The 23,102-nt window shown below is 47.2% G+C and overlaps 1 pseudogene; it reads left to right on the top strand.

Annotated features, from left to right (window-relative positions):
- LOC114080224 (E3 ubiquitin-protein ligase RNF213-like) overlaps positions 1-23,102 on the top strand; it is a 151,008-nt pseudogene that overhangs the window by 27,069 nt on the left and 100,837 nt on the right.

The raw sequence follows: 23,102 nt of genomic DNA, 5'->3' as shown, positions 1-23,102 counted from the left end.
GGGGTTCTGTGGCTGCCCCTAAATTGACCTGGTCCTTGAGGGCTTCTCTTGAGGGCTGATCATATTTGCAGCCCCTGCCTGCAGCCAGGTTTCTGGAGCCAAGAGGGAGAGGAGGAGGAGGAGTCTCTGCTTTACTTCTGCTTTCCTGCTTTGGTGGCTATGTCGTCCTCTTGGTTCTTAGATTGAGTAATCCCTGTCCTCTGGAGCTGCCCAAGACAGGTGTGTGTTTAGAAGTAGCCTCCAGGCCTAAGAGCCCTGTAGGTGGTCCTTTCTGCCCCTTGCCAGGTAGAGAGCAGCCCCCATCTGCCTCCATGTTGGAAGTGGACTCTCACCAACTGCTTCTTAAACAGACTTGGAACCCAATTCCAGTTCCCTCTCTGCCTCTCCCAGTCTAGGGAGCTAGGCCTGGCTGAGCTTATGTCTGCTGTGGCCTAAGGTTCCGTATTCTCAGGCCCCAAGTGTCTTTTGCCACTGGTGTGGCTGTCTTTCCACTTCCCAGCTTGTATTGCTATCGGGCTCCTTTTCTACTCTCCTCGTTCCTGCTGATTCTGATCTTTCAAAAGTAATTTCTAATCTGCCACTGGAGTGGGATTTGTGTGTGGGGGGGGATAAATGTGTGTTTCCAACTGTCCCCTCCATACAAGAGCTTACAGTCTATTTTTAATTATTAAAACTGATGAGCAAGCCCAAGGCAAGATGGAGGGGAGGAGGGATGAATTCTTACTGAAACAAAAATCCCAGCAATGATATTCGCTTAAAGAAATGGTTTTCTTAAAGAAATGATTAGAAATTCTACGAAAGTAAAATAAGATGACTAGCAGTTTAACTTCCATATTTCCTATGGTTTCCCAAGTGGACTTTGGAGAGATTGAAGCAAGACACTCAGAAGATCTGAACCACAAAAGACTGAATGAAGCCATGAGGGTGAGCCAGCCGGCATCCTCAGCCTGCAAGCAGATGACGCACTACAACGTAGACTGTGAGGTCCAGGAAATGGCTGCAAGGATAGACTCGCTGATGGACAGCCACATCTTCCAGATCTTCTGGGAAGAAGCTGCAGAGTCATTAAGCTATCCCCAAGGAGAATCTGAAAGACGAACCCTTGTGCTTATAGAGGCCTATGAGTACTTGTACTCGCCTTGTTACCAAAAGTTCATGAAATTGTATCAGGATCTGAAGTCAGGAGAGGTCACCATTGGAGAAATCAATGTCATCTTCAAGGACTTTGTAGATAAATACAATGACCTGACTTTCGACCTCCAGATCATGTGTAAAGTAGACCCCCAGGCCCAGAGGGGCTGGATCTCAGAGCGTGTTGAACAGATCAAGAAGTACCATATCCTGCACCAGGCAATCAGCTCGGCCAAGGTCATCTTGCAAGTCAAAAACAATTTTGGATTGACCGGTGACTTCAGTGTTATTTACACTTTAATAAACTTTGTAAGTTATTTTCTGGGGACTCCTGAGAGGTAGGGGCCTACCTCAGACTCCTTGGAAGCCCCAGGGCTTCTGGGAAGGTCAGTGTGGCAGCACCCTTCAAGGACTCTCATCTAGGTTGCACTAAGTCTGGAATATTCCAAGCCCTGGGTTTTTACCTTTGCTTGAGACAGTGTGACTGTTCCTTAGCTAGTAAATTTTCTTGAGTTGATATGAAAACCCAAAATTCGGGATAGAGAAACCATCCCTTTTCTAAAGGAATCTCATCTCTTTAGATTGTAAAAGCACAAAAGGAAATATTTTGTCAGCTGTCCAGGTACCTCTCCCTAGTTCTGGTGGAAATGCCAAATGGTACCTTGTTCCTGTTGTAACTCAGCCCTGAGTCTCTTCTTCCTATTTCTTAGCCTCAGGTTTCTAAGACATGTGTAGCCCATTTTTCAGTAGAGACAGGTGTGATAATGCTTAGAATTTAGCACAGAGTATGGAAGTGTCCATACCTAAACTTGAACCCTTCGGTACATCTGTGAGTAACTCCCCAAAACAGAGAAGCCAACGACATGGACCTGGCAGGGCTATTGTGAGGAGCAGGTTTCAAAGTCCAAGTAAGCTTCCCCATAGGACCTTGGGTACCGGTGACAGTAGCTACTGCTGCCCAGCAAGGAGGGCTGTGGAGGTTATGCTATCCTTGGTGCAAGAGAGTGTCATGCTGTTGCCATAGCAGCTGCTGGTCCAGGCATGTGGGGGCGGGCCAGGCATGGGTAGTCTCTGATGCAGCCCACAGCAGAGCTTCATCTTGCAGATTGATGACTTCGAGGCCACCCTCCTTGAGACACTGGACCAGATCAGCCCACAGCATATCTGGGCTAAGAAGCTGCTGCAGGACATCAGCGAGCCCTGCTGCCAGTGTCTGGAGGAGCTGGCCCTGCAGAAGGAGCTGGTCAGCTGGCTGCACGAGGCCCTGGGAGGTATGGGGGACACTTGACTTCAGTTGTTTGCCAAGTGGGGTTCCTGAGCTTGAGGGCACTCTGACTCATTCCTGTGTGTGTGCTTTAAGTGGGGGATAGTGTCTGCTTCCAGGCTCACAGTGGAGTCTGCATCAGGATGGCTTCTCAGGGTTCTGGTTAAAACTGTTTACTTTGCTGCTCTCTCCATCTGTGTTCGTAAGCATCTGGATTTCCTTTGCTCCTTCTAACTCATTCTGCCAGAGGCCTAGGTAAGCTCCTGCAGGCAGGGGGGCATTGCTGCTCTAAGCTTGTAGAAAATGTGCATTTCTCTTCCAGCCTAGCGCTAGGCAGCCTGCATGGTTGTGTGGACTAGATAGAGGCAGGGGAGGAGAGGTAAGAAAGAAAGTTCAAAGAGGTGGAGCAGGGGCAGAGGCCTAGAAGACCACCTCCTGCTGCCACTAAGGCTGTGCTGGCTCCAGCTCTCATCCAGAGCTGTGCTGCTTCCACCTTGTACTCCTGAGTCTGCTTTGATGTACATTCTTTGATTAGTAATTAACCCTGGGGGAATTATCTCAGTTTTTTAAATAAGTAATTGTCCACATATTATTAACCAACTGAATCTGAATTGTTTAAGTGATGATGTTTGTGGATTAAAGGAAATAAGTTACACACAAGCCTAGAACAGTGCCTGAGACATTGTTTGGTAAAGGTTAGATGTTGGTCAGTGGTGTCATCGTATGCTGCAAAAGAAAAGGTTCCCTGGTGTCCTAACTGAAGGCAGGAAGTATCACACATCCTAGGTGTTTACTTAGTGTCTGTTGATGGCTTCACGAAGGATCGTGCTCCAGGTGAGAGTTGTGCAGAATCCTGGAGTGGTCCTGTGCTGACCTGTCCTCTGCCCCAGGCATCACCGAGCTCCAGGTGTTTGTGGACCTGGCCTCCATCTCAGCTGGAGAGAGTGACATTGACGTGGACCGGGTGGCCTGCTTCCATGATGCTGTGCAGGGCTATGCGTCCCTGCTGTATAAGCTGGACCAGAAGGCAGGCTTCAGCGAGTTCATGGAACAGTTGAGAGAACTCTGGAAGGCTCTGCAAAACGACCCCCATCTGCCCCGTAAATTGGTGAGTCTTGTTCCCGGTTCCAAGGCATGGAGGTCGTGCAGCCCTGGGGAGCAGCTGTGCTTGGAGGGCACATGGGCATGGAGGCATGGAGGCAGCCATTTAAACTGATGTTTAAAACCAGCTTTTCTTCACATATGGAAATGCTTTCTTTGTCTTGGGTTGGAACGGGAGCTACAGAACTGCATGTCAAGAGCAGTCTCCACCCTACAGGACAAGTGTGGAAAGAGCATGGTAGGAAGTGTGCAAAAGGGTGTGCAGCAGTTTTCTCTGAATGGTAGTAATTTTCCATTTGTTTGGTTACTTTTGAGTATTTTTCACAATTAATATTGATTTTTTTATCAGAAAAAAAAAAAAAAAACAAACACTTAAGTAAACTGCCTGTACCAGCATCTGAGTAAATGTACACTCATAACTTGCCCAACGAGAAGAGATGTCCAGAAGCCTGCATCAGCCTTGGGACAATCCTGTGTGTGGTTGGAGGGTGGGGAGATGGACAGAGAGAGCAATTTGCAGTTTCATTTTTCTGCTAGAAGCTGACGTTCTGTTGCAATTTTTCAAGTTCTTCAGGTCATGCTCAGGGACCATGGCAGGACATTAAGATTTTAGGGCTCCTGTTCAGTCAAGCATCTCTCCTCAGAGGGCCTTTATTCTGGGAACCTAACAGGATGGTGGCATTTCACTTGGGAGTGTGGCCTGTGGCCATCCACCCAATCATCCATAAGTGCAGGCCACGTGCACTCCAAGTGTCAGCTAGGAACCAGGCACCAGTGCAGCTACACTGAGTGGCCAGGGTCCTTGGGGACCAGGCAGGGTCCTGAGGACCAGTCAGAGGCACCTGAGACAGCCTCAGGCACTGGATGAGCAGCTACACCCAGAGCCCTGGAGGAGAGTGGCTGGAGTTTGCCCAGCAAGGGCAGAGGCAGGAGGAGGACATCCAGGAAGATAGTCATTCGAACCCTGGTCCATGTTCTCTGCTTTTATCCCAACAGCGAGATTCTGCCAGGAACTTGGAGTGGCTGAAGACAGTGAAGGAAAGCCACGGATCCATTGAGCTCTCGTCCCTGTCCCTGGCCACAGCAATCAACAGCAGAGGCATCTATGAGATCAGGGCATCCACAGGTGACCAGAAGGTGAGCTCTCCCAGATTCCAGGTGCAGTGTTGGTGGCATGCGTTGGCCTGCTGCAGAGTCAGGGTTTCAGCCACCAGAAAATGGCCTTTAAACATGTTGTGCCTCCCAGATCTCCCCAGATGCCATCCTGAGCCTGATCCTCCCTGGGGGTCACAGTGACCTGGAGCCAGATCGCTCTTACACTTTGGAAGAGCTGAGGGATCTTTTAAACAAGATGATGCTGATGTCTGGCAAGAAAGACCACAAGAGTATGGAAGTGGAGAGGTTTTCTGAGGTGAGCAGACGCCCTGTTGCCTCAGGCTGGGCATACTCACTGCCCTGCTGCTTGCAAAGGGGAAGGGGCAGGGGTTGGCCTCCGGTGGACAGACTGGCTCCAGAGAGTGGAGCTTGTGGGTCTGCAGGGTGCACCTTGCCTGGAGCCACATCTGAGGTGGGACAGGCCTTGGAGGCATCAGCTCCTCCTTAAGAACATCAGAAGGTTCTGTCACCATTGGTGGTTAATCAGCTGCATTTAGCAGGAGGTGACCAAGTAGATAGATCTTAAAAGGAAGCACAAATGTCTTTGTTTACTCTGTAAATTGGTAAAGTCAAACACCTCAAGATTCTAATGGGCACTCTTCTTCAAAACTAAAGTAATCAAGCCAGGTGTGGTGGCACATGCCTGTAACAGCAGTGACTCAGGAGGGAGTCAGGAAGATTGCAAGTTAGAGGCCAGCCTCAGCAACCTAGTGAGATTCTGTCTTAAAATAAAAAAGGGCTGTGGACATAGCTCAATGGTAGAACACCCTGAGTTCAATCCCTAGTACCAAAAAAAAAAACAAAACCCTGAAATAATTGTTGACACAGGTTGTTGGTTTTTGTAAAAATCTCTCTCTCTCTCTCTCTCTCTCTCTCTCTCTCTCTCTATATATATATATATATATATATATATATAGATAGATAGATATAGATATAGATATAGATATAGATATACATATACATATACATATACATATACATATACATATAGATATCTCCTGTTATAGGTTCTTTCCTTACAGTTTGTTTGTACTTCACAATTGACATTTTTTCCTCCAGTGCAGCCATAGAGCCAGGTCCTGGCACATACTAGGCAAGTGCTCTACCACTGAGCACAGTCCAGCCCACATCAACATTCTTATCTGCAACCTGATCTCTTCCTGAAGGTGGCTGCCCTCTCCCTAGGCTTTTTGTGTTTCCCAGTGACCCTGTGGGAGGAGTGAACCCAAGCCCCTTGACTTAGAACCCATGTGTGTCTAGATTGGCACGTCCTTCTTCACTAGCTCACTGTGACTTCTGCCTCATGCCCCTGTTTCCCGCAGTTATTCTGCCATGTGCAGCGGCTCATGCAAGCCTTCCTGAACCTGTACTCTGCGGGAAACATGCTGTTCCGGACCTGGACTGCCAAGGTCTACTGCTGCCCCGGGAATGGCATCTCCATCTGCATGGACTTCCACTTGGAGTTGGTAAGCCAGCTGGCAGAGAGTGGGGACGTCACCCAGCTCCTGGAAGCCCTCTGCAGGCAGATGGAGCACTTCCTGGATGACTGGAAGGAGCTGGTGAGCAGAAAACGCAGGGAGCACTTTTACCTCAACTTCTACACGGCCGAGCAGCTGGTCCTCCTGAGCACCGAGCTCAGGAAGCAGAGTCCCAGCAAAGCTGCCCTCATGATGCTGTCCTTCATCAAAGACAACTGCACCCCAGCTGACGTCTTAAGGGCCACCGAGGGGTTCAATGAGGCCCCCAGACACCACGTGAGGACAATGATGGAAAAATTACCTCCATTGCAATCCGCTGAGATCAGCCTGGTGACCAAGCTGAGGGCCATCATGGAACAGTCCCTGGAGAGCATGACTGTCTTTCTGCCTGGCTGCCTGGACCTGGAGGCCCTGGGCCATTGTCTGGCTTGCCTGGCCAGGATGGGCAGGCCTCCTGTGGAACGGTCACTCCCCTTGGGCCTGCAGGCTGGCCAGCCCAACCTGGTCTTATGTGGCCACTCTGAGGTGTTGTTGGCTACCTTGGCCATCTACATGCAGGCCCCAGGCCAGCCCCTGCCCACCTTCGATGAGGTGCTACTCTGTACCCCGGGGACCACATTTGAGGAGGTGGCCCTGTTCCTGCATCGCTGCCTGGCCCCGGTTTCCCAGGGGCACAAGGTCTACAGCCTGCTGTTCGCAGATCAGCTGAGCTATGAGGTGGCCTGCCAGGCAGAGGCCCTCTTCTGCAGCCTGTGCACACAGTGTCCCCGGGAGGACTACCAGCTGGTGCTGGTCTGTGATGCGGCACGGGAATGCTGCTACCTGCCCTCAGCCTTCAGCCAGCACAAAGTCCACCTCATCCCCCAGGCACCCCTCCATGCCATCCAGGACTACCTGGCACATCACTACCAGGTCCCAGCACAGACCCTGTCCGCAGCAGCTGTGTTCAGAGACCAGATGTGTGTGGGGATCGTGGCCTCGGAGAGAGCCGGAGTTGGTAATGAGAACACTGGGGTGGGCAGGCAGTCTCTCAGGGTTTCCCAATGACCCCTGCCTCTGCAGCAGTGGGCACCTCAGATGACACCCCTCTGCAGGTGGGAAAGTGAGTCTCAGGAGGGTCTGACTGCCTACAGTCAGTACTTCCTCTAGAAGGGGCCCCCTTTCCACCCAGGTTGCAGTTCCTGGGAGCCCAGCTCCTCCTTGGATGGACTTCTCTGAAGGTCACTTTTTTCTTGTGTAAACCCTTGACCTTTTCTGGGTCGCATTAGTGTGAGCAGAGGAGGCACAGCTGCTCTGGCTCCAGGAGAAGAGTGCTTCGCACCCTCCCTTCAGTCACTGACATGTGTCCTTGGAAAGAAGTGGTGACTTCCATTCTGTTGATTTCATCCCATGAACATCACTGTGCCCTGTCAGGACAAAACCTGCCCTCCCCTCCCTGCTCGGGACATACCTCTGCTTTTACATTATTACACTTCCACTGCTGTCATCATGGAGAATGCCAGGATGCTGAGTGGGTGACAGCTGGGGACTCTGGCTTCATGGTGGAGTTGTGCTCTATTCTGATATTCCCTTGCATCACTTTTGAATTTTACACAGAGAAGTAACTGTTTTTATTATTTTTAAACTGGATTTGCCCCAGGGGTGCCCTACCACTGAGCCACATCCCCAACCTTTTTTATTTTTTATTTTGAGACATGGTCTCACTAAGTTGTTTAGGGCCTCAGTAAATTGCTGACGCTGGTCTTGAACTTGCAATCCTCTTGCCACAGCCTCCCAAGTAGGTGGGATTACACGCAGGTGCCACTGCTCTTGCCTGAGATGTAATTTCTAATCTCTCTGGATTCTCTTCCTTTTGGTCCATAGCCTTGGGATCTCATTTCCTTATTTTAACATTACAGGGAAATCTCTCTATGTGAAGAGATTGCATGAAAAACTGAAAAAGAAGTTAAACAGTGAAAAGGTCCCTTTAAAGATTGTTCGGTTGACTGACACTCGGGTGGATGAGGGCCACGTCCTGGGCTCCCTCCTGTCTTTCTGGGATTCTCAGTATGGGAAAAAGCCCATGATATTCCACTTTGATGTGACTGCTTCGGTAAGTTCCCATATGGCAACCAAATGGCCACATCAGAAGGTGTAATTCCAAGGGCCCCACCTGCTTCTCCCTGTATGAAGAGTCTCTTCTTTCTACACCTACCTGTGGTCGATACCCTTCTCTCAAGGAACAAGACAGGAGGGTCCTGGGGGTTGGGAGAGATGATTGGCAATTGTTTATTTTTAAACCCATGCTTCTCTGTCTTTAGGTACAGTCTGGAACTTGGGTCTTTCTTTTCAAACTCCTCATTTTACAATACCTAATGGATACAAGTGGGAAAATGTGGCTTCGGAGTCTGTGCCATTTATATATCATTGAAATTACAGAAAGAAATTTAGTGCAGTCAAGGAGGTCTTCAAAGCAGGTATGTACAAGGGCATTTGCAGGTGGTCATGGTACACTTTTGATTCTGTGGCCTGTGGCTGGGGTGACACATCTTAGTTGTTTCCCACTTTTGCCTTAGAGGAGCAGCATGTACAGTGTCAGGGGAAATGCATGCTTGGGCTTAGAATTCAATGATGTCTGGAATGAGAATGCTCTTGTGTTGATTGGCAGCATCTTGGATTTGTCTGGATCTGTCAGATTGGTGCTGTGTGTCTGGGTTGAGTCCCAGCCATGCTGAGTGATGGGAGATTCCTCTGTTGACAGACACTGTCTCCTATGTTCACTGCCAGTGAACATGGCAGGGACACTTCGCTCATAGAAACCCATTAGCTGGTGGGAGTTCTATTGTCACACACTGTTTGTGCTTAGTGGAGAGATGGAGCCGCAGGATTGGAAATGGCTTCCTGGTTCATAATACAGCTGCCATAGTTGAGCTTTTGTAGTACCCTAACGTGCAGATGCCAGCCTCTGTGAACAATAGACTGCAGAAAGCCACATGTATTCAAGTGATTTTTTTTTTTCATAAAGTCCCATCCAGGGTAGACTGCATGGAAGGTGTCTGCCAGGAAATCAAGTTCTAACTTCTACTTATGTCTCTCCTTTGCAGAATCCACATGTCCCCCAGTTCAGTTTTCTTGATATCTTCCCCAAAGTCACCTGCAGACCTCCCAGTGAAGTGATAGCCATGGAGCTGAGCCCTGAGAGGAGCGTCATAGAGCCTGGAATGGATGAGAGAGAGTTCCAAAGTGCCACTTTCCAAAGACCTTACCAATATTTAAAACGATTCCATCAAAAAGAAAACCTAGACACATTTCACTATCAAGAAGGCTCTGTTGAAGGTACCCCAGGGGAATGCATCCAGCACCTACTCATATACTGCGGGGTCATCAACCCCTCCTGGTCAGAACTCTGGAATTTTGCTCGGTTCCTCAACTGTCAGCTCAAGGACTGTGAGGCCTCTCCATTCTGCAATCCAGGATGTACTGAAGATGCACTACGGGGCTTCAAGAACTTTGTGGTCACCTTCATGATCTTCATGGCAAGAGACTTTGCCACACCAACACTTCATACCTCTGACCAGAGCCCTGGGAAGCACACGGTCACCACAGATGGTGAAGATGAAGAAGAGGTCGCCCCCTTCACTCTCTGGAGGAGGTGGGAGTCAGAGCCTCACCCATATGTGTTCTTCAATGGTGACCACGAGACCATGACATTCATAGGCTTCCATCTCCGGCCCAATGAGAATGGCAGCGTTGATGCCATCAACCATCTCAATGGGAAGATAATCAAGAAAGATGTCATGAAAGAAGAACTGTACATAAGGCTGTTGCTTCAAGGCGTGCCCTTCAATGTTGACTTTGATAACCTGCCCAGACACGAGAAAATCTTGAGACTCTGCCAGCCATTAGGAATTTCTTGGGCCCTGGACCCTGATGAAACATATGAGCTTACAACAGACAACATGCTCAAGATTCTGGCCATTGAGATGCGGTTCCGCTGTGGGATCCCAGTTATCATCATGGGAGAAACAGGCTGCGGGAAAACCAGGCTCATTAAATTCCTTAGTGATCTGCGGCGTTGTGGTGCCAAGGCTGAGACCATGAAGTTGGTCAAGGTTCATGGAGGAACAACTGCAGCCATGATCCACTCCAAAGTCTTGGAGGCTGAGAAAACTGCCTTATCCAATAAGGACCAACACCAGTTGGACACTACCTTGTTCTTTGACGAAGCCAACACAACAGAAGCCATAAGCTATATTAAGGAAGTCTTGTGTGACCAGACCGTGGATGGCCAGCCACTGGAGGAGGGCTCAGGCTTGCACATCATAGCTGCCTGCAACCCTTACAGGAAGCACTCTCAGGAGACCATCTGCCGTTTGGAGTCAGCTGGTTTGGGGTACAGGGTCAGTGCAGAGGAAACAGCAGACAGGCTGGGCTCCATTCCCCTCAGGCAGCTGGTGTACCGCGTCCATGCCCTGCCCCCGAGCCTGATTCCTCTGGTGTGGGACTTTGGGCAACTGAATGACACTGCTGAAAAGCTCTACATCCAGCAGATTGTGCAGAGACTGGTGGACCACGTCAGGATCAACAAGGAGGAGACTCGTGTGATCACGGAAGTGCTCTCTGCCTCCCAGAGGTTCATGAGGAACACTAAAAGTGAGTGCAGTTTCGTCAGCCTCCGGGATGTGGAGCGCTGTGTGAAGGTGTTCACATGGTTTCATGGCCGCAGCGAGATGCTCTTGGTGAAGCTAAACACCTTTCTCTGTGAGACCAGTGTCAGCAAAAATAACTTCAGGAGAGACTCCGTCCTCTGGTCCCTGGTGATGGCTGTGGGGGTCTGTTACCACACCTCCCTAAAAGAGAAGGAGTCCTACCGCAGAGCCATTTGCAGGTATTTTCCAGAACCATATGACAACACGGGGTCATCCTGGACGAGATCACACACGCACAGGATCTTTTCCTGAGTGGGGTGCCTCTGAGGAAAACCATAGCCAGGAACTTGGCTCTGAAGGAGAACGTCTTCATGATGATCATCTGCATTGAGCTGAAGATACCCCTCTTGGTGGGAAAGCCCAGAACTTCCAAATCTCTCACCAAGACCATAGTGGCAGATGCCATGCAGGGCCAGGCCGCACACTCCACTCTCTTCCGCAGCCTGAAGCAAGTCCACCTGGTGTTATTCCAGTGTAGCCCCCACTGCACCCCACAGGGCATCATAAACACCTTTAAGCAGTGTGCTCGCTTCCAGCAGGGGAAGGACCTGCAGCAGTACGTGTCTGTGGTGCTGTTGGATGAGGTTGGCTTGGCAGAAGATTCCCCCAAAATACCCCTGAAGGCTCTGTACCCACTGCTGGTACCCACTGCTGAAGCAGTAGCTGAGTTCTCCACATTCTTCCCTCCTGAAATGTAGCTGCAACCACTGGCTTTGCTTTCTTTCTGAGAGGAACTGTGGGGAAGACACTTCCTGCAAGGGCTCCTGTTCTGGGAAAGCACTTGGCTTAGCCCTGGCTCTCCCCAGTTCCATCCTTGGATGTGAAATCTGAGTCTTCAGAACCATGGGCTGCCTGTGTCATTGTCATCTGTTGCTTTCCCCTCACTTCCCCCACCCCATCCTTTCTCATTTCTGCAGTGTTTTCTCTGAGTGAGTGACTTCATGTAACAATAATAGTAACAATCAGGTCAGTGGGAATGTAGGAGTGCTGGTGAGGCCTAGGGGATTTCCTAGTGCTGAGGATGCTCTTGACGAGATGGAAGAAGGACCTCTTGGCTTCCCTGTGGAGAGTTTGCAGAGGAAGGTGAGAAGTAAAGGAAACACTAAGCAAGGAACTCGTTACATACAAGTCATTTGAGATGAGGGTAAGAAGGGGCATTGGGCAGCCATGCAAAAAGCATGCCCTGGGGAAGCTCAGGTACTCTTCCTCTCTTTCCCTCAAGGCTGGAGGCTGTGAAGTGAATGGATTCCTGAGTTGTCCATCATGAGGCACTGGGCAATATAAGAGAGGGTAATGTCAGGAGGCAGAGGTGCTGTCATTCCATAGCTCCTCTCTAGTTTGTGTTTCTTCCTCAAACATTTTTCTCAGTGCAACAGATAAAGACACCAGTTAGGTGTTGGTGTTGTGTAGGTGTGGAGTTTCTCCTAGTCCTAGTCACCACCCTTTCCTTCTTATTCCTGAGGAACAGACTCCATTCCAGACACTTTCTCAGCTGTGAAAATAGGTCAACAATTTGCTAGGGACATTGGAAGATTCACTGCTGCTATGCCAGGTTCAGTCTGGCTTGTGGCCCAGCACAAGTGGGCAGCTACAGGGCACCTTTGCAGGACACTCGTCCAGCAGTGTCCTCAAGCCTTGACCAAGGAACTCTTCCATCTTCTTTGCTTCCCCAGCTTACCTGTGTCTGTAGGGGAGGCAGAATATATATGTGATGGGCAGCACCATCCTACTTCTGTGGCTGAGTACTGTTCCCTTGTGTTCTCCAGGCCCTAGGAGTGCAAAACACCTATTCTTGTGTGGCTGCACAGGCTCCTAAGAATGGATATGAGCTCTCTGGGGGAAGTCTGTCTTCTCAGTGTGTTGTCTCTGTCTGAGGTTTCTCTCCAAGTGTCTTTGAGAAATTGTTCTTGATGTGGTTCTGTGTTGGAAATATCTGGGAGGATCTCATTTGGTGTCTATGAATATCTCTTAGTCAGAGGGATTTTGGGGGCTTCTTTTTGAGCCTCTGTGGTGGTTTCAGTGAGAGTATCTATGGAGGTCTCTGTGGGAAACTCTGAAGATCTTGTGGAGTCTCTGGAGGTCTCAGTGTGGATCTGTGTGGAGGTCTCCAGGGGGTCTTTGTGGGATCTCCCTCTCGCTGACCTTTCATAAAACAGCAGGACCAGTAGTCATGGGATTTTCTCTTTGCTGTTTCAGGCTGGTTTATCAATGTGGCCATCTGTAACACTCATCCTTTTAGGAGACCTAGGATGTGGGTAAAAAGAGGTCTTTGGAACCCATCCAAACTGGCCTCCTAGTCCCACATTCAGGGTCCTGACAGGTATGGATACAGAACCTATAAGTGTATTCTGTTCCTGGTGGCACTTCCTGGCACAGGACTCTCCACCATGGAATAAATATGGCCACGATGGTGGAGTCCATTGCCCACCACACATAGGCTTGTGGAATAGTATGGAATGGCCCAGGGAAATGATCACTCCTCTCACTGTTTTACAGCCATCCTGGTTTTCTGTGTGGATGACCCCTGAAAGAGGAAACCTCTACTAGAAGAAGAGTGAGGCTCAGCAGAAATGAATATTTATCTCAATCCAGTCTAGTAAGCTCACACATTTTGGATAGGTTACTTTCCTTTGTATATACAAATTCTGTCAAATCATTTCTTCACCCATTTGTCTCTGGACAAGGAAATTCTAGAAGCCTGGATGGAACTGCTTTGAAACCCTATGCCATGACCTTGATCTTTTTAGATACCCCACTTTGTCCATGGAAGCAGTGCTAAGGCCAGGTACATGTGTCAAAGTCCCTAGGCTGAATCACAGCCAGAGTTCCCTAGTCCTGGGTACTCCACCAAATATCAGGTCATCTCTTCTGGAACTTAAGAGGCAAAGATGGGCAGAAGCAGACTTAGTAAATTTACTCTTAGGAATTTAACCTTCCTTGCTTGAAGGCTTTGCATTATTTCTATTGTGTATTAGAGCTAAAGGGCTTTCTCCAGGCCTGTAGTCTGGAAACGACAGTAGACAGGCCCTGGAATTGGTCTAGGCTGAACCAGGGAACACCTCAGACAATCTGGTCTCCTTATGCTAGCCTGGTAGCTAGCATGGGAAGGCAGTGGCTTCCTGTTCATGGCACTCCATGGCATCCAATTATGCTCTTCCTTCTGTCTTGGCTCTAAAAGTCAATTATTCTACACATTCCACTTTATATCTAGCATGCACTACTATCAGTCAGATAGTGTATGCACAGTCCCTTCTAGAGGAGAAGAGAGGTGACCATGCGCAGGGGCCATGCAGCACTCAACAGAACTTTGTGGCCCCCACTTAGATGCAGAGTTACAAGTTCTACCTTGGCTGCTGCTCTTGAAAATGTTGGAATCAGATGTGGAGTTGAGTGACACTGCCATGTCATTAAGGCTGAGCTAAGAGGGGTTGACAGTCCCATCTATATTCCAAACAATATCAGGGAGAGAAGGGGCTCCCACATCAAACACACTTCTTTCCCCACTAGAAAATCTAAGGAACAAGGTTTTCCTAAATTTAAGACCAACACACTAATTTCCCCCCCAACATTCCCATGCCTACTTTGTCATGTGTGAAGCTACTGGATTCTGTCACTTTTATGCACCCATTCCCAAAGTTGTATACAGTTACACAGATAGGGAAAGCAAGGGAAAGTTTGATAGAGTCAGACTGTGGAGTGGGGTCTTCACAAAATTGCCTCATCCTGAGAGGGCTCAAGGCATTCTAATGTTTGTTTCTGTGATGACTGAATGAGGAATCCTTCAGGCACAATGAGAGAATTTGAGATGAGGGTGGGTCCTCTGAATGTCCTGTTCCTTCCAGAAGCCACTCTGAGAAAGTAAACACCAACCCCCTTCATGCCCCACAGGAGTACACGCAAAAAATATCAATATATCTGATGAGAAAAGGGGAAAAAACAATTTATTAGGAAGCAATTGAAATCCCAGAAGGGAAGAAGACATTAGTCTTTAGAGAAGGGGTTCACATGATGACAGTTTTTCTCCCCTTGAATTCATTTTTTTTTTCTGAAAGTTTTTTCACCAGGAAACTCATGGTAAACAAGACCTTGTTGACCATGCACATCACCATTTTGAAAAAAACATGTTGGGTAACAATGAAGGTGGCTCAAAGTGCTCACCCCAATTGGCCTGAGTTGGAAGGGGGTGGCTGGAGGCTCAACATTCCTAGGCTTGCAGGTCCAATTATTGTCTTCTGCCCACTTGTTCTTGGGGCTGTGGTCCTTGGGTTTTGCTTGGGGACCAGAGGCAATGTCTATAAACATTTGTCTTCTCTCTGGGTAGGAAGAACCCCTGGGTTGACAAGATTGCCTACCCAATAGCATCTGGGGTTCTTCTTTATGCCCATATAACTCTGTTGGAAAACTTCTACGTTGAAGTATCAGCTTGTCCATCAGGGTCTGTCCAACAACTCTCATGAGGGCCTGGGGTTCAAGCACCCCAATGTCCTTGGATATGTGGCTTGTGGCTGATTTCTGGGTCTGGGTGGTAGCTGACAGGTGGTTGACTTTATTCAGGGAATTTTCCTTCCCTTTTCCTTTTTGAGGATTGTTAAAAGACTGCACAAAGTCCTTCATTTTGATATTACAGTAGCTTATTTGAGGATTCTGTTCCTTCTCTGGAAAGCAAGGGAAGGACTTGGTTGAAGTAGTGTCTATATCCTTGACTTTGTCAGAAGGGCTCAACCCACATTCTAGGGAACTTCCTTCCTCCTCTCTTGGTCTGGACCTCCGGAAGCTCTCTTGGCTTTTATTTAGACAAATCATTTCAGTGTCATTCTTTCCAGGAACCTCAACATTTGTGACTTTGGATTCCTCCTGCTCCTGGCTGCTCCCTGCCTTCATTACATCATCACATAGAGCTTGAGATATTGACTTGTGAATCCTGCAAAAGCTCTTTGAGTTGGACAGGGACACTCCAGAATGTGAAATATCTGTGGTGGAGAGCTCATTAGTGAGGCAATCTTGCTGGACTCCAGTGAACTGGTCTTGGTGTTGCTCCTCTGACTCAACCTCCACTTTGACCTGAAAACCACTACATATCTTTGTTTTCAGGTTTTGGTCTCCTGGATCTTGTGAAATAGATATTCTAGATGGGGAGGGGCTTTTCATGTTTCCCAGAGACCCTACATTCTTCAGATTCACATTGATGGTTTGGGAGTTTGCCATCACAGAGGCTTCCACTGTCACTTCCAATTCAGATGATTTCTTCTTCTCCAACTCTGTCTCCTTTGTCTTTTTAGCTGTTGATGATTGGGTCCCTACTTTAATTTCCAGCATTGTCGCACCAGGACATGGGTATCCCGAGGCCACATCTTTACTCTGTTTCGGTGTCTCATAACTGGCCATATCCAGGCTTAGACTGGGCTCCAGGCTAGCTTTTCCAATACCTCTAAAAACTGGACTCTGTTGGTTCATGTCCAGATGGCTATAGGTATCAGAAGGCATGTAGGCATCTGAAGTCATATGCCTGCCACCCAGTGGGGTGCCTCGCATGGTCTTCTGAACTTCTGAAGGGGAGAGTGCAGGAAGGGGGTTATGTAAAGTGGGAAATGAAATTTTTCTTATTACCCTTTTTCCCTGACCTTTCTGAGGAAGTTCTTCCAGGAGACTGCCAATTTTTGCGATTGAAATGGCCCTGTAGTCACTGGAGGCTGAGGAGGAACAGGCAGGCTGTGGAAGGGGTGAGGTTTGAGCCTCACCTAAGGTGTAATTAATGGGATCAAAAGCCTGGAGGGATGGACTCCACCTACGCCTCACCCGAGACCTCATAGTATCTGTTTCTAGCTTCAGGTGGGTTCCAGGGTCAAGAAAGGAAAGCTGCTGAACAGTGTTTACATAGGATTGCTGGTACTTGGAGGAGGCTTGATAGATGGGTTTTGTGTGCATGTAGGACTTTGGAAAAGCATAGTTGGCAGCAAGCCAGGATCCACGTACACACACAGGGATCATGCCCTCCTTGATCTGCACTGACTTTCTGCTCAGATGGTCTTGCAGGATTTTTTCCACAATTTTCTTGTCTAGGCCTGTAGATAATTCACTTTCTGGAATACCCTTCCTGTTCCTCCTCAAGTAACTTTCTGAAACCTCCTTATTGTCATTCTGAATCGTCCCCGAGGTGCTTCCTGAGCTCCAGGATATATCTACTGGCTGCTTCTGTAGTTCTGGTTCTAGACCCTTGTTTGGGAAATCCAGTTTGAATGTCACAGAGCCCATTGTAGACAGTCTTTCAGTGTGCTTAGTCTCCATCTTCTTCAGATCATGACCAGCAAGTGTTGACTGGCTGGGCTGCTCCATCTTCTGCAGATCATTATCAGTAAGTGCTGACTGGCTGGACTGTGAGGGGCCAGATTCATCATTTTTGTGGCATTGACTCTTCCTTGGATATTGATCCTGAGGCTGCATCTGTTCGTGAGATGCGAGAAATCTACAGTGAGGGCCTAGCTGTGGTTGATCACTGATTAACTTTCCTTGAATATGTTGCTCGAGTCTGTTCTCTAGCTCCTGGCTGGCAGAATCCCCAGCAACTATGGAGACAGAGTTGGAAATTTGGGAAGCCCAGCTTCCCTGTGGAAGGTTGAGAGCTGGCTGGTAAAGGTCTTCCAGAGTCTTTTGGATCTCAGAGAATAAGACCTTCCTTTGGTTCTGCAAGGGACATTCTGAATGTTGTTCTTCAGTTTGGAAGAAAGTCTGTTCCTCCTTTTCCGATTTAGAACAAGTTGTTGTGCCAGGCTTAATCTGGGATGAAGAAGGTGGTAGGTTTGGAAAAGTGTATGAAGTGCTGGACAGGGTCTGACCCTGAGCCACAGATGGGGACAAGTTTTGTGCCAAAAGTTGGGATTGGGCTTCCTCCTGGGAAAAGAGCTCCTCCTGAGAAATCTGTGCAGTTTCTTCATCCTGATGTTGAACTGAGAGAGATTCTGAGACTATGTTGAATGCTACATGTTTGCATTGTGCAGCAGAGGACCTCTTAGAGACCCAGGCAGTAGCCACCAGGGACTCTCTGTGCAGAGAGGGCAGGCCCCAGAACAGCTGGCTGTATTTTTTCTCTAAAGGACTCCGCAAGTCCTTGTGGTAAGAGAAATCCTGAGTATCATGAAGCTGCTCTGGTTTTTCTTTTGTGTTCCCGAAGGTTTGTGCAGTGGTGTCTCTCTTGCTACCCATTAACTCCAACATGTTTCCCAGAGAATACATGGTGTAATCTGGACTCATTTGTTTGAAAGAGGACCCATTTTTAATATTTTCCTTCCACACTTTTAGTTCTGGTCTTTTGGTGATCAGCATTTCTAGAAGTGTCTGTACATCAGAGTTGATGAAAGAGAGGCCTCCAGACTCTATGTGCCATCGTGTGGGGTCTACTGAGATTGTGGGGTCTGATGGATGGTGAAAAAGTTGTTCTTGCTTGGATTTGCCATGTGCCCAGGTAGAGAAAAATAAGAGTTTGGCAGTTGCCCACCACCAGGAGCAGAACAAAATTGAATAGCTTATGCAGTCTAGGCCTGAGATGGCGGTGATCGGGGATGCCCAGTATGAGTGACCTACCAGAGAGCTCTGTGGAACAATGTCCAGTGTGTTTCTATTGAAGTCAGACTTGTCTTCATGTTCTTCTGATAAGGATGAGGCCCAAGGCAGAGTGTGTTTGGTCAGAGGAGCTAGAGGACCTAATGGGGGTATGATGTTAGAAGGATCTTCTAAATGTTGATGTGGTAGCTCTTGAACTCCAGCAGGCTCTTGCATGAACACCTCACCTGCAACATCTTCATTTACCAGTAGAGGAGAACTGTCCTGGTCCCAGAGCTTCCCTAGGAGACTACAGGAGACAAGAGGCACAAGCTAGAGCCAGGAGCAAGAAGGACCAAGAGGCTGGGCAGGGGTGAAAACTTTTGGCCTATGGACCCTCCACTGCCCCTCCACTGCCCTCTTCCTATTCCTACCACCAGGGCTTCAATCACATTCCACTACAACCTGGAGTACACATACTAAGTCAGTCTTGAGCCTCAGGATCACATTACAGATGCTGAGGGGAAAACACTAGAGAACTGGAAAGCTCCTCACCTTTGCAGAAGTAAAATCAGATTCTGAATCTCCATCAGATTCTTCAGGCGATTGCCTAAACCTGGAAATGGCAAATGAATTGTGGTGGAGAAAGGAGGATCCCAGATTTCACAGGATGTTAAGTGCAATGCCCCCTTGGGGTAGATCATGGGAGATGAGACTGGAGGCTAAGCCTCAGTGTCCAAGTCCACCAGGAGAGGAACGAATTTGAATAGCTTATGCAGTCTAGGCCTGACATGGCGGTGATCAGGAATGCACTTGTACAGCATGAGAGTCATGTAAAGACTCTGGGAGAGGCCACATTTTTATCATTTGCATGTTGTTTTTACCTCCACTAACCTGCATGATCCTCACAACCACCTTATGGGGAGAATGGATTGGTTACCTCAAAGAAAAATTGGCCTTAACAGAATGAAACAGCTTGACCACAGGTGGACCTGAATGTCCCACCTCCATATCTAGGCACTACTGCTCAAGTGCTGTCCACACCACCCTACTGGACATCACCCACCCTTCATCCACCACACCTTCTAAGCACAGAACCTGAGAAGTGTCTTTGGTATGATGAGTTCCTTACCAACTTCTTCCCTCTCAGGTCTCTGCAACCAACTTCCTCTGGGGCATGGCTCTGAACTCTTGGAGAAAGGGGACAACATGCCATCTCTGGGGTCAAAGGGCACGGTGTTACCTTTCAGAGTTCCACTCTTCTTCCTGCACTTGTACAGCACCTTCTTCACCTTCACATGCTGACAGACAATATAGAAAAAGAGGCTGAAGCCCAGTTCTCCCTGTGCTCTCATAGACCAGCTGTAGACATTTCATGTTTCTGAACAGCAGGACTTCTACAGTTAGCTAGTGGAAACCCTTTTTTTCAGAGAACATTTTTAAAGTGGCAAAATACTTCATTTTTTTTTTCCTTTGGAAAGCACAAAAGGGGATTTTCTGAATAAATTACACTATGAATGTTGTCATTCACTTATCTTCTGCTTAAGAATGGACTCATTTCCACAGGCTCTTCTCAGCTGCCAGGCAAAGTTCTGCTTCCTAAGACCAGAGGTGACCTGAGAGCCTGGGATGGAGGCCCTCAGACCCACTTCATCTCAAAACAGAGGAAAGGCATTTTCCAGAGATACTTACCAGCAGAAGGTGATGGAGCAATTCTCGGGACCTGTCCTTTGCCGAGGTACCAAGCACTCTCAGGAGTTCAGACCTCTCTATGTGGTCTAAGTACTTCCAGATAGGAGAAATCCTAGTGCACACTATCTCCTGCTCTGCCCTGCTTACCCCAGAATCATTCTCTATTCTGTCCTGAAATTTCTCTTTTCTGAAGTGTGTCTACCTATTTTGGAAATGTGAAAAGAAAAGTAGACAAAAGAGAACATTTTGTTGTTGTTGTTGTTGGGTGTGACCTGAGGATTTCTTACCTTCCAGAATTTTTCTTTTTTCCTTGGTGGTGGGAAGGATGGATTACCCTGGAGGTGGGGAAATAAAAGGAGATAGATCCCTAGTCCACCCACAAAGGCAAGGATCATATCCATTGCCCAGGTTAACACCCATGTGGTGTTAATGCTATTTAGAGGAAAGAGAGGATTCTCCATCATCTCAATTGCACTGTGTCACTTGGACAAATGAGTCCTGAAACACATCTTCAGCAATGTAAAGTAGGGCCCAGGCCTATGTCACAGAGCTGTGCCCTCTCATCACAAAGGGATCCTGTCATTTGGGGAAGGACAAGAAGAAAAGTGAGCACCACACCTCTGCTCCACCCTCCAGCCAGCATGTCCTCTACTCTCCTGGCCTTCTAGATGCTTACTTCCAACTCCACTTGCTCACCCTGTCAGAAAAGATCTCAGTCAATTCAATACTCTTTTCTCCTGGAACATAGACATCCCCTCCTTCCTTGTAGGGTTCTGAGCTCCATCAATTTCATACTGTTTGAAAATTCTTATTAGCTATGAAATTTTATTTCTCCGGATCTCTTCTTTATTTTCAGGATCTCTTCTTTTTGAAATTTCAACTCTTCCATACAATATGTTCTTGCCTTGTTCAATTCAGCATAGAACTGAAATTTCTCTTATGCTTATTTAATTATGCTAACTTTATTTTATTATTATTATTATTATTATTAGTTGTTCAAACCGTTACATAGCTCTTGACATATCATATTTCATACATTTGATTCAAGTGGGTTATGAACTCCCATTTTTACCCCGTATACAGATTGCAGAATCACATCGGTTTATACATCCACATTTTTACATGCTGCCATACTAGTGTCTGTTGTATTCTGCTGCCTTTCCTATCCTCTACTATCCCCCCTCCCCTCCCCTCCCCTCCCATCTTCTCTCTCTACCCCATCTACTGTAGTTCATTTCTCTCCCTTGTTTTTTTTTTCCCCTTTCCCCTTACTTCCCCTTATATGTAATTTTGTATAACGATGGGGGTCTCCTTCCATTTCCATGCAATTTCCCTTCTCTCTCCCTTTCCCTCCCACCTCTCGTCCCTGTTTAATGTTAATCTTCTTCTTATGCTCTTCCTCCCTGCTCTGTTCTTGGTTGCTCTCCTTATATCAAAGAAGAAATTTGACATATTTTTAGGGATTGGCTAGCTTCACTTAGTATAATCTGCTCTAGTGCCATCCATTTCACTGCAAATGCCATGATTTTGTCATTTTTTAGTGCTGAGTAATACTCCATTGTGTATAAATGCCACATTTTTTTTTATACATTCATCTATTGAAGGGCATCTAGGTTGGTTCCTCAGTCTAGCTATTGTGAATTGTGCTGCTATGAACATCCATGTAGCAGTATCCCTATAGTATGCTCTTTTAAGGTCTGTAGGGAATAGTCAAAGAAGGGGAATAGCTGGGTCAAATAGTGGCTCCCTTCCCAGCTTTCCAAGGAATCTCTATACTGCTTTCCAAATTGGCCGGCCCAATTTGCAGTCCCACCAGCAATGTGCAAGTGTACCCTTTTCCCCACATCCTCGCCAGCACTTGTTGTTTGACTTCATAATAGCTGCCAATCTTACTGGAGTGAGATGGAATCTTAGGGTGGTTTTGATTTGCATTTCTCTGACTGCTAGAGATGGTGAGCATTTTTTCATGTACTTGTTGATTGTTTGTATGTCCTCCTCTGAGAAGTGTCTGTTCAGGTCCTTGGCCCATTTATTGACGGGGTTATTTGTTTTATTATTATTTAATTTCTTGAGTTCTTTGTATACTCTGGATATTAGGGCTCTGTCTGAAGTGTGAGGAGTAAAAATTTGTTCCCAGGATGTAGGCTCCCTATTTACCTCTCTTATTGTTTCTCCTACTGAGAAAAAAACTTTTTAGTTTGAGTAAGTCCCATTTGTTGATTCTTGGTTTTAACTCTTCTGCTATGGGTGTCCTATTAAGGAATTTGGAGCCCGACCCCACAGTAGGTAAATTGGAGCCAACTTTTTCTTCTATCAGATTCAGAGTCTCTGTTTTGATATCAAGCTCCTTGATCCATTTTGAGTTAACTTTTGTGCATGGCGAGAGAAAGGGATTCAGTTTCATCTTGTTGCATATGGATTTCCAGTTTTCCCAGCACCATTTGTTGAAGATGCTATCCTTCCTCCATTGCATGCTTTTAGCCCCTTTGTCAAATACAAGATAGTTTTAATTTTGTGGATTGGTCTCTGTGTTCTCTATTCTGTACCATTGGTCCACCCACCTGTTTTGGTACCAGTACCATGCTGTTTTTGTTACTATTGCTCTGTAGTATAGTTTGAAGTCTGGTATAGCTATACTGCCTGATTCACTCTTTTTGTTTAGAATTGCTTTTGGTATTATGGGTATTTTATTTTTCCATATGAATTTCCTGATTGCTTTATCTATTTCTACAAGAAATGCCATTGGGATTTTGATTGGCATTGCATTAAAACTATAGAGAACTTTTGGTAATATTGCCATTTTGATGATGTTAGTTCTGCCTATCCATGAACAGGGTATATTTTCCCTTCTTCTAAGATCTTCTTCTATTTCTCTCTTTAGGGTTCTGTAGTTTTCATTGTATAAATCTTTCACCTCTTTTGTTAGGTTGATTCCCAATTATTTTATTTTATTTTTTTGAGGATATTGTGAATGGGGTAGTTGTCCTCATTTCCATTTCAGAAGATTTAAGCTTTCAAATTTTATTTTAGTATCTTCATCTAAAGGGCTTAGACAAA

Source organism: Marmota flaviventris, assembly GCF_047511675.1.
Source record: "Marmota flaviventris isolate mMarFla1 chromosome 16 unlocalized genomic scaffold, mMarFla1.hap1 SUPER_16_unloc_1, whole genome shotgun sequence".
NCBI lineage: Eukaryota > Metazoa > Chordata > Mammalia > Rodentia > Sciuridae > Marmota > Marmota flaviventris.
The sequence above is the reverse complement of the archived record's forward strand: the minus strand, read 5'-3'. Positions and strand labels throughout refer to the sequence as shown.